Below are 11,753 nucleotides of genomic sequence, written 5' to 3'. Positions count from 1 at the left end.
AGGAGTGTATTTACGAAATTTCAGTCACCAACTTTCTCTTCCGACTGCGAAAATATTTTGTTGTGCCCAACCTACATAGGTAGGTATGATCATCAAAATGAAATAAAAGAGATCAGAGCTCGAACAGAAAGGTTTAGGTGTTCGTTTTTCCCGCGCGCTGTTCGGGAGTGGAATGGTAGAGAGAGAGTATGATTGTGGTTCGATGAACCCTCTGCCAAGCACTTAAATGTGAATTGCAGAGTAATCAAGTAGAAGTAGAAGGTGTTAGTGGTTGAATGCTTCGCGCCTCACTCAGCGGAAACCATATGACAGCCTTACACTTCAGGCGTACCGGTTTTAATTGAGACGTGTGGGGACGTGACTAATTTGCGCACGATTGTCTGCGAAGCACGCAGTACCGTGTGTGGCCGGCTTAATCCGCTAGGCGACGCGCGTCCTCGGCAGGGGTCGCCAAGGTTGTTGACCGCGGCCGAGTTGCGCCGGCGTCGCCGAGGTATTACGGCGGCCGCCCTTCACCACGCACCCTCCTCCCTCCACCCTCCCTGTACCTCCTGCCTCGTGGCGCTGTCTGCGGCGGAGGGCCGACGCGGAGTCAGCCGCCGCGACGGCGAGTGAAAGTGAGAGCTAGCCGCTGCCGCCACCAGAAGCAGTCTCCAGTCGGTCGTCCGCGCGCCACCGAAGAGGCCGGCCAGCGAGCGTTCGGGTCGAAGACGTCGCTATTGTGCACCGCACTCTGCCTGCCGGGACTGTCCGCTAGCCGTGGGAAGGTACGTTCGCAACGTCGACACAGTGTCGTAGTCGCCGTCATCGTCACTGTCGTCATTGAGAATGATGTCAACTGTCAGACATAACAAATATGCATTCAACATCGCGTTGTGATTGAAGACAGAAAATTTTGGAAAATAACAAATTAAAACCTTCTTTTTAGGGTTCAGTACCCCATACATTCCTGATGGGTGGCGATCTGCAATGTATGGTAAATGAAAAAAAAACCACACAAGCCAAATCGCTAAAAAGCATGTTATCGGATGGCCGGTTTCGACATACCTATGCTTTCAACATCGGATCTTATGCTTTTGAATTTACACAACACATTATCTAGCAGTGAAAAGGTTCCTTGACACAGGCAGCACCAATTCGTCATCGTTTTTGTTGTTGTTATCATCGTCATTCTCGCTGTTGTTATCATCGTCATTCTCGCTGTTGTTATCATCGTCATTCTCGCTGTTGTTATCATCGTCATTCTCGCTGTTGTTGTTTCTGTTGTTGAGAATGATGTCAACAACAAATATGCATTCAGCATCGCGTTGTGATTGGTGACCAAAATTTTGTAAAACGGCAAACTAAAACATTCCTTTTAGGGTTCTGTGTCCCTCATATTCCTGACCTGGTCAGTCTGGGCGCTATCTGCGATGTATGGTAACTGAAGAAAACTTCATAAGCCACGATGGCGAAAAGAGAATTTTATTGGCTAGCCGGTTTCGACAGAACTATTCTTTCACCATCGGATTTTATGCTTCTGAATTTGTACAACGTATTATCCAGCAGTGGATACATCAGATCACCGAAGTTAAGCGCTGTCGGGCGTGGCCGGCACTTGGATGGGTGACCATCCGGGCCGCCATGCGCTGTTGCCATTTTTCGGGGTGCACTCAGCCTCGTGATGCCAATTGAGGAGCTACTCGCCCGAACAGTAGCGGCTCCGGTCAACGAAAACCATCATAACGACCGGGAGAGCGGTGTGCTGACCACAAACCCCTCCTATCCGCATCCTTAGCTGAGGATGACCCGGCGGTCGGGTGGTCCCGATGGGCCACTTGTGGCCTCAAGACGGAGTGCTTTTATTATCCAGCAGTGAAAAGGTACGTTCACACTGGCAACGCCAATGTCGTCGTCGTGGTTGTTGTTGTTTCTATTGTTGAGAATGTTGTCAACTGTCAGACACAGCAAATATGCACTCAGCATCGCGTTGTGATTGGTGACAGAAAATTTTGCAAAATAAAAAACTAAAACCTTCTTTAGTGTTCTGTACCTCATATATGCCTGATTTGGTCAGTCTGGGGATGGTCTGCTATGTATGGTAACTGAAGAAAACTTTAAAAGCCAAGATTGCTACGTAAGCATTTCATTGGTTGACCCGTTCCGACTGAGCTGTGCTGTCATCATCGGATCTGATTTTGAATTTGTACAGCATATTATGCGACAGTGTTAAAAGTCGCTTCACATTCCGGATGTACACCACACTACCACAAAGGTCAGTACACATCGCCATGTCAGATGTAAACTGTACCCGCGCCGACTGTAAGTATTGGTGTTCATTACCAGCTGGCAACTCGTAAGCAACACTCCATTGTTCCCCATACCTGTACAGACAGACCTGCTCCACACAAGCGATTCCTAGTGTCATCCGGGAATGTATATCAGATGATTTTCATTTTTAGATCTTCTAAGCAGACTGAAACTGGTGTTCCAAAGCTAAAAATTAACAGCTTAAGTGCGATCACGACTTAAATATAATACATCAATAGATTGCTGGTTTTCCAGGAACAATATCGCAAAAAAGTTTTAAATTTAAGCACTGTTGTTCACGCCGTTGAAATAATGTAAGCGATAGCCATATAGTGTGTGCTAAATAGTCTCTGTTGGCTGAGATGAACGTAGCACCAATGTGCACGTGGCCGTTACGTATTGTCCTGCCGTTAGGCCTTTGAAATGAAATGTCTTACGCTGTGTCATTATTTCTGTTGTGTCTAGGCAAGACAGCCTAGACACAATGAGAGGAAGCCGAAAGGCACGCGCTTAAACTCGCGCAGGCTGGCGTGAGGTCTGAAACAGGATACGTAATGAATGCTACAAAGAAAAGTACGTAGCTCCTGGAATACTTAACTTTAATCCACAATTGGTGAACATTGGTCTTGTTGACAGTATTATCATCTCAATATAACTTGGCGCCTTGCTAGGTCGTAGCAATTGACTTAGCTGAAGGCTATGCTAACTATAGTCTCGGCAAATGAGAGCGTATTTGTTAGTGTGGCGTCGCTAGCAAAGTAGGCTGTACAACTGGGGCGAGTGCCAGGACGTCTCTCTAGACCTGCCGTGTGGTGGCGCTCGGTCTGCTATCACTGACAGTGGCGACACGCGGGTCCGACGTATACTACCGGACCGCGGCCGATTTAAAGCTACAACCTAGCAAGTGTGGTGTCTGGCGGTGGCACCACAATTTCATTCAGTCTTCATAGCGTATAGAACTTGCATCTTCCTTGTATTTATTGCAGACAAGAAATAGCAACGAATATCAGTAATTAACCCATATCTAGGCGTCACGATTTTAACTCTTAGTGGCGTGGATCCCGTAGGAAGACTTAATACTTCCCCGTGATGTGTGCGATAGCCAAACATGGCTTTGTAACGTCACAACTGGATAGTCTATAGCAGTATTATCGCTGTAGACCACCGTTTCATGCAACCTATAATGTATACTTTCATCTATTGTGCCCGTATCTGTTGACACTAATTGCCTTTTCAAGCAGTTTTCATTCATTAACTGTGACTAATGACACTTTCACTGCCACTTTCTAATAAGCCACTCCTAGCAACGTTAACTCGAACTCCACCGACACTCTGCTGTGATTTAGCCACTCTCTCACCAAATCAAGTCATCTTTGTGATCAGCCACATCTGAATGTCCTCGTCATTGGTGCCGAATTGTGACGTTGTGTTATCTCCAGCCTACTGCATACGGCACGAGAAGAGGGACCAACGAACTCTTCCTGTGAGATCCTCAAAACTAAATTCTAAAATCACGAAATCTAGACATAAATTAACAACTTCTGATGCTTATTCACGGTTATTTGTAGCCTGAAAAACACGCAAGGAAGGTGCAGTTCTTTTTTGCCACTTAATTTGAATGAGATAATTATTAATAGATGCCACGGCACTTATTTTATGTACACTGTCTGACAAGAGAAGTGAGGCGCCCAGAACGCATTCTCAGATGTCAGTGTACTTCGTGCACGTATACACCATTGGCCATTGCGATAGCTAAAACAGCCACCAGAGTGCGTTAGAACTGTTCGTGTTTAGTGTTGTTTCCAGACCTGTTAGGATAAGGGGCTTGAGCAGCGTCATATGTTAAGTGATGACTGTGGAGACGGCGCCTACACGTGTCAAATCTCTGCCAGGGGCTGATTACGCTGTCTCACACGACTACGCGACATCTCCGTGCCCTTCACAGTGATCAGTCATCTGACACCGATCCCACCCCTCCCCCCGCTATATATCCTACCAGTCCTGAGAACAATCCTAAACATGAACAAACTAAGGTATTATTATTGCTGTTCTACTTGTCACGGAGGATTGAAGACCATTTTCACAAATTCATCATCTACAAAAATAAATAAATAAATAATTAGAAACAATTTATTGAAATACTTAAACTATATACATTGCTGATGTTTCTCAAAATTGTATTTCACAAATAAACTGTGGATACATAATACAGCAGTGGAAAAACGTTTTTATTATCTAGTTACAAATAAAAATGTCTAAATATCGTTAATTTAAAAAAATTGAAGATATACAGATTAATCACTTTATAGCAGTAATATTCTACTTTATTTTAGTATACTGACCAAATAGTTTAATAAATTGTTTCATTAAGTTACAGTAGATCACTATTTTCATTGTCATGATCACAGCTACACTGTAGCGCTTTCCCATAGAACTATCGGGCTACTTCTGATGATGTATCAAAAAATCTGCTAGTTTCTTTACGTGACTTGATTTGTGATTTCCTGTCAGAGAGGTCACAGTTCGTTGTAATTAACGGAAAGTCCTCGAGTAAAACAGAAGTGATTTCTGACCTTCCCCCGATTTAGAAGAAATATCTGAATGGTGCGAAAAGTGGCAGTTGACCCTAAATAACGAAAAGTGTGACGTCATCCACATGAGTGCTAAAAGGAATTCGTTAAACTTGGGTTAGACGATAAATCAGCCTAATCTAAAAGCCGTAAATTCAACTAAACACCTAGGTATTACAATTACGAACGACTTCAATTGGAAGGAACACACAGAAAATGTTGTGGGGAAGGCTAACCAAAGACTGCGTTTTATTGGCAGGACACTTAGAAAATGTAACAGATTTACTAATTAGACTGCCTACACTACACCTGTCCGTCCTCTTTTAGAATACTGCTGCGCAGTGTGGGATCCTTACCAGATAGGGCTGACGGAGTACGTCGAAAAAGTTCAAAGAAAGACAGCACGTTTTGTATTGTCGCGAAATATGGGAGAGAGTGTCACAGAAATGATACAGGGTTTGGGCTGACATCATTTAAAAAAACGTGTTTTTCCTTGCGACGGAATCTTCTCACAATATTCCAATCACCAACTTTCTCCTCCGAATGCGAAAATATTTTGTTGACACCGACCTACGTAGTGAGGAACGATCACCATGATAAAATAAGGGAAATCAGAACTCGTACGGAACGATATAGGTGTTCATTCATTCCGCGCGCTATACTATATTGGATTAATCGAGAATTGTGAATGTGGTTTGATGAACCCTCTGCCAGGCACTTGAATGTGATTTGCAGAGTATCCATGATGTTTTTGTCACTCTCATGGTTTGTAGGTTTCGTTACAGTTGACTAACAAATGTCCTTGAAGCTATCTGTTAGTTTTCTTCACGTCAGCAATGATCGAAGGGGGAAAGTACTTTGTTTGGACTTTGAAGATAGCGTTACTTTTATATAAGAACTCTACTGGCGACATTTTGAATGGTAGCTACTCCTTTATTAATTTTGATAGCAGTGGTGTTGAAATCGTATGCATACCAGTCCTAGCCCTGAACCATACAGCTATCATGGTGGCTCAGAAACTCACGATAGTGTGATGGTTTCAAATTTTATCAATTCCTTTTTTAATGGTATCATATATCCTATCACAACTATCCTATAAGGGGGCATGTACCTGTGACCCCTGATTGGGATGTAGTGAGCTATTTTGTCAAACTTGCTACGACAAGCAGTAGATGTTCACATTTTGGAAAACTAGTTTTTTGTATACGTCGATATTTTAGACAAATTTTACAGTTTCGTGTGTAAGGTTGAACAGGCAAATCAAATTTTCATAAAATATCTGCACTGTAATGGATTCAGTTAGAAGTACACGAATACATGTATAACTCATTTTTTGGAAATTTTGTTGTCGTTGAGTTTTGTGAAAACGCTCCTCAGCTGCAACCCTAATCATCTACAAGGACTTTTCGGAAAGTAAAGAACGATCGGTCGCGAGGAAACCAGAGTGCACAGTACACAGATGTATCAGGCAGTGGCTCTAGTATGACTGTAGATAGTGACACGTCGCTCTTTTGAGTTCTGAGTACACGGTGAGCACGTAAAGATGCCTAGAAAATAGTGTTTCCCGCCATGTAATGTAAAGCATTCCGTCTTGAGGCCACAAGTGGCCCATCTGGACCATCCGACCGCCGTGTCATCCTCAGAGGAGGATACGGACAGGAGGGGCGTGTGGTCAGCACACCGCTCTCCTAGTCGTTATGATGGTTTTCTCTGACTGGCGCAGATACTATTCGGTCGAGTAGCTCCCTAGTTGGCATCACGAGGCTGAGTGCACCACGAAAAATGGTAACAGCGCATGATGGCCCGGATTGTCACCCATCCAACTGCCGGCCACGCCCGACAGCGCTTAACTTCGGTGATCTGAGGGGAATCGGTGTATCCACTGCGGCAAGGCCGTTAGCTTTTCCCGCCATGTATGGGTCGCTATCGAAAGATTTCGCCTGAATTCATGCAACCCCACGTAACGTATGTCATGCATTTCCTTCTTCATGACAATTGTCAGACCCACACTGCACGGTCAATGAGGACTATCGTACAGCGTTTTTGATGGGAAGTATCCGATCACCCATGATATAGCCTGGACTTGGCTCCATCTGATATTCATCTCCGCTCAAATGAACCGCTGCCGCCGGACACAAGATTTTGGCTTAGACAACGAGGTTCAGTCCAGCGTAGAAAACTGTCAGGAAGGAGGCTGTCTTCTATAACAAGGGTACTGGAAAGTGGGTACAACGGTACGACAAACGTCGAAGTTGGAGCGGCGACTACATAGAGAAGTACCTGGAAAGTGTAGCTAACTGTTGCAAATAAAAGTTATGATTTTCACTGTGGTTTCCATTTCGCCACCGATCGTTCGTTCCCTTGCGAATAGCCCTTGTACATACTAGTCGGGTGTGTACATGTAGGAAGTTACATCCTTCCGTGTCTTTCCAGGCGGTTACACTTTATGAAAACCACTGTGGATTACACGGTGTAGGTTACTTTCCATTGCAGCACGTATGGGGGTTTCTTCCGGCTCCATTCGCGAGTGGAGTACGATAAGAGTAGTTAAACACCCATCACTTCCATTGTAATGAGCCTTACCTTGTCGTCACTATTCGTATTGGAACGATATGTTGGGGTTGTACCTTTCTAGATTCCTCGCTTAATATTGGCTCTTGAAAATATCTAAGCACCATTCGAGGGATACTTGGCGCATATATCTCAAAGAGACTGCCAATTCAACTTTTTTCGTGACCATCTCCCTGAGTCAAACAAACCTTTGACAATTCATGCTGCCTCTATCTATATACGTTCGCTGTCCCTTCTTAATGTGCTGCAACACCTGCCATCTTGCGCCATTCTGGAGATGCATTTTGCGCTCCTGCCTCTCTTTGCTTTCTCTCCTATTCTCGTTCCACAGATCCAGTCTCGGAGCGCCTTCGTGGCGAATCGATTTAATCTGGAAATTGCCACGGACTGTCACGTCAAAAGCTCAGAGAGAGATCGACTCGAAAAGGGGTGACATCAGTAACATTGCTTGCAGGTTTCTCCCGCCGACAGATAATGTTCTCTTTCGGTCGGAAGACTGAACATCACCAAGACTTATCTTGATAAGTGTTAAAGTAAAAACATTCCTATACTACGGTATATTGATAATTTTTACTTATGGACCATCTGACAGCAACTGAACAAAACACAATTTTAGTGCCATACGCGTTTCGCCTTTATTTTCTGCAAGGCATCATCAGTGGCCTGGAATACGTACATATGTTAGCTATTTAATTTACATTTTTGTCACTGTGCGTATAGGTTATAAACAGTTCTGGTGGTTGGTATTTCCTATTAAGCAGTAATGTTTTTAACTGTACTTACAGGTCGCGTGGACAATTTCTTACATATAACGCTCCTGTTGCATTTTTGGTGTTGTTCTTCTTATGAATGCCAATTTGCAGTTTTTTCCCCGCATTCCACAGCACTATGAACTGAACGCTTGTTTCAATGCAACGTTTTGGTTTCTGTTGCCGACTGTCAAATGTTTTTGCCAAAGATCGAATGCTATTGCCAAAACTCTCGAGTGTAATTATTGAAGTATCTGTGATCTACACACACACACACACACACACACACACACACACACACACACACACACACACACACGGCAATAACATTCGATCTTTGGCAAAAACATTTGACAGTCGGCAACAGAAACCAAAACATTGCATTGAAACAAGCGTTCAGTTCATAGTGCTGTCGAATGTGGGAAAAAACCACAAATTGGCATTCATAAGCAGAACAACACCAAAAATGCAATAGAAGCGTAATATGTAAGAAATTTTCCACGCAACCTGTAAGTACATTTAAAAACATTACTACTTAATAGGAAATACCAACCTCCAGAACTGTTTATAACCTATAACCTATAGGCACAGTGACAAAAAGGTAAATTAAATAGCTAACATATGTACATATTCCAGGCCACTGATGATGCCTTGCAGAAAATAAAGGCGAAACGCGTATGGCATCTACATCTACATGACTACTCTGCAATTAACACTTAAGTGCTTGGCAGAGGGTTCATCGAACCACAATCATACTATCTCTCTTCCATTCCACTCCCGAACAGAGCGCGGGAAAAACGAACACCTAAACCTTTCTGTTCGATCTCTGATTTCTCATTTTATTTTGATGAATATTCCTACCTATGTAGGTTGGGCTCAACAAAATATTTTCGCATTCGGAAGAGAAAGTTGGTGACTGAAATTGTGTTTTATTCAGTTGGTGTCAGACGGTCCATAAGCAAAAATTATCAATATACCGTAAATTACACGCAACTGAGGAAGACAGGACTACAAAAGTTGAAGACATTCCTATACATTACCTACAACGTTTTGTGGTGTCGTGCGATGCTCAAGCATTACATCCGATTCAGGAAGCCAGGCTAAATCACCTGTTACGTAAATTGAAAGTGGAGGGGGAGAAGGGATAGAATAGGGCAGGAACTGCTGATATCAGCTGCATCGGAACTTTATGCGGGATCACCAGTGACAAGTGAAAATGTGTGCTAGAGCGGGATTAGAACCCAGTGCCTTCGGCTTGCTAGGCAGTTGCATTAGCAGCTGCACTACTTGGACTCAGTCCGCACAATTGTGCTGAACACTATCTCTTTACGCCCTCGGCTGACCCATTTCCCACCCAGCGCCACCTATCTGCAGTCCCTCATCATTGGCCTCCATACTAGCTACTTCGAGATTCCCGCAGGAGGTCCGACGTAACTGTGCTTCCGCAGTGAAGGTGGTGGATTCAGTGCCCATCGATACGAATCAGTGAATGTGATACAATACTAATCACCGAGGCACATCAGACCACATTGCAAGTGTGCTTTGTTATTTTGATAGAAACAGCATCTGTGTGATACATGGCTCTAGGCTACGTCTCGTAATTTCATTATTTTACTATCTAGTAGCCCGTTTTTAGCATAACTTTATTCAGGATTTTAAGTTAGTGCTCTTGCATCGGCGCTGTATTTGACCTCGGACAAGTTTCTATTCTATGTGGCCGTTTGCACCTTGTATTTATGTTCTTATCTACTTTTTCCTTTTATAAAAAATCTCGCTATGACTTTACGTCCTTAGTAACCTTCACATAATTGTAACTTACTGTATTTCAGCTTTGACACATTTTTACAAAGGAATATCTTACTGAAAATAACCTAAGTTTTCCAGACGCTCTGTTACAACACGATGTGGTTAGTTACTTTAAAAAAAATTGTGAATATCATTCTTGTAAATAATGCTTAGTAACTCACGGTGAACTAGTTGCCATCTACCGTGGTGAATGCACACTTGCCGCAGACCTGTTGTGCCTCGGCGTTCAGCAGTGTGTACATGGCTTCCAGCGTGTTTACAATTCGACAGTTTATACAGCCTGATCCTGCCTTGTGTTCACTGGACCACATTACGCGTCCCGACAAGGTAATTACTTTTCATCTTTTTCCGCTTTGTCCTCTGTCACTTGGTGGGCTGTAACTTTAGTGCAAGTGACTGCTTGCAGTTTCTGCTTATATTAAATTCGTACCCTTTTGCTTCTAGGTTATCAGATGTTACGCTTTTAATACTGGACTGGAGCATATATTTAATTCGGTTCTCTTTCTTGCACATGATGAGGGCAATTGATTTTAGCGGATGTCTTATCTTCGACAGCCATAATTTTTTGATCAACATTTATCGGTGAGTTCAATTTTTAATTTTCCTAATTTCTTTCCGTAGCAAGATGCATTGAATTAGACGAAACGAGCGTCGCTGACAAAAAGCGAGTAATTTCAACATAGAAATCTTCTCCTCGCCCTGGTAGATTGACAGATATTCGTCATTAATAAATCATTGTGGTTTTTTTTTCAAAGTTACGAAACTTTGGTGAATAAATGAATTGATAAAACCTTACCGAAACTTACGAGGAATACCACAGCAGCGCCTCAGGTGAGGGTTAGATAATGTCATTGATCGGCTGGTAATTGGGTTATTGACGGCCGAATGCAGCCAATGTGGAATATCGGCTGACGTTGCTTTGACCGTTGCTCCTGGCAACTCTTGCTTGTTCACGAGACGGTAGCTGAATAGCACGCAAATCGTGTAGCATCTGACCAGATTAGCTCAGAACCGTGACTACGATAAGAAACAGAAATAAAATAGAAAAAAAACTGGGACATTCTTCGCAGTTTGCCATCTGTCAACAAGTGATGAACTGGATGTCAACGATTGTGTACTGAAATCTAGAAATAACGGTGAAAGTTTTTCCTAAAGCTTACTAGGTTATTTACTACCTACAGGTTCTATTAGCGGAGGTATGTGGGAAAAGTGACCCTTTATGCCTTCAAGCGAAATTTTATGATCATCTTCACGATACTTACGAATGAAATAATTACGTAAGGTAAAAGTTAGAGAACCCTGTCGACTCCGGGATCACTAGGCCTTCAATCTGCAACACAGTGGGCGCCATCACGAAACATCGTGACTGATGAAAGCTGCGTGCCGGGCCTCGAACTTGGAACCTCTCGCGGCCGGTTTAGTGGAAGAAAGTTAATGGCAGGTTAAAGCACTTCGAGGAGGCAAGTCGCACTGGGATAGCTAAATACTGGGTGATCAAAAATCAGTATAAATTTGAAAACTGAATAAATCACGGAATAATGTAGATAGAGAGGTACAAATTGACACACATGCTTGGAATGACATGAGGTTTTATTAGAACTAAAAAAATACAAAAGTTCAAAAAATGTCCGATAGATGGCGCTTCATCTGATCAGAATAGCAATAATTAGCATAACAAAGTAAGACAAAGCAAAGATGATGTTCTTTACAGGAAATGCTCAATATGTCCACCATCATTCCTCAACAATAGCTGTGGTCGAGGAATAAT

The 11,753-nt window shown here is 43.1% G+C and overlaps 1 protein-coding gene across 1 annotated transcript in view; it reads left to right on the top strand.

Moving 5' to 3' along the window:
* Positions 1–625: 625 nt before the first annotated feature.
* The window catches only part of LOC124717214 (organic solute transporter alpha-like protein), a 289,275-nt gene continuing 278,147 nt past the window's right edge, over positions 626–11,753 (top strand). The window contains exon 1 of the mRNA XM_047244001.1: positions 626–767. The gene's annotated coding sequence lies outside the window, so the exon portion shown is untranslated. The remainder of the gene's footprint in view (positions 768–11,753) is intronic.

The sequence above is a fragment of the Schistocerca piceifrons genome, chromosome 9 (assembly GCF_021461385.2).
Source record: "Schistocerca piceifrons isolate TAMUIC-IGC-003096 chromosome 9, iqSchPice1.1, whole genome shotgun sequence".
Classification (NCBI taxonomy): Eukaryota; Metazoa; Arthropoda; class Insecta; order Orthoptera; family Acrididae; genus Schistocerca; species Schistocerca piceifrons.
Note: the sequence above shows the minus strand (reverse complement) of the source record. Positions and strands in the feature narration are given on the sequence as shown.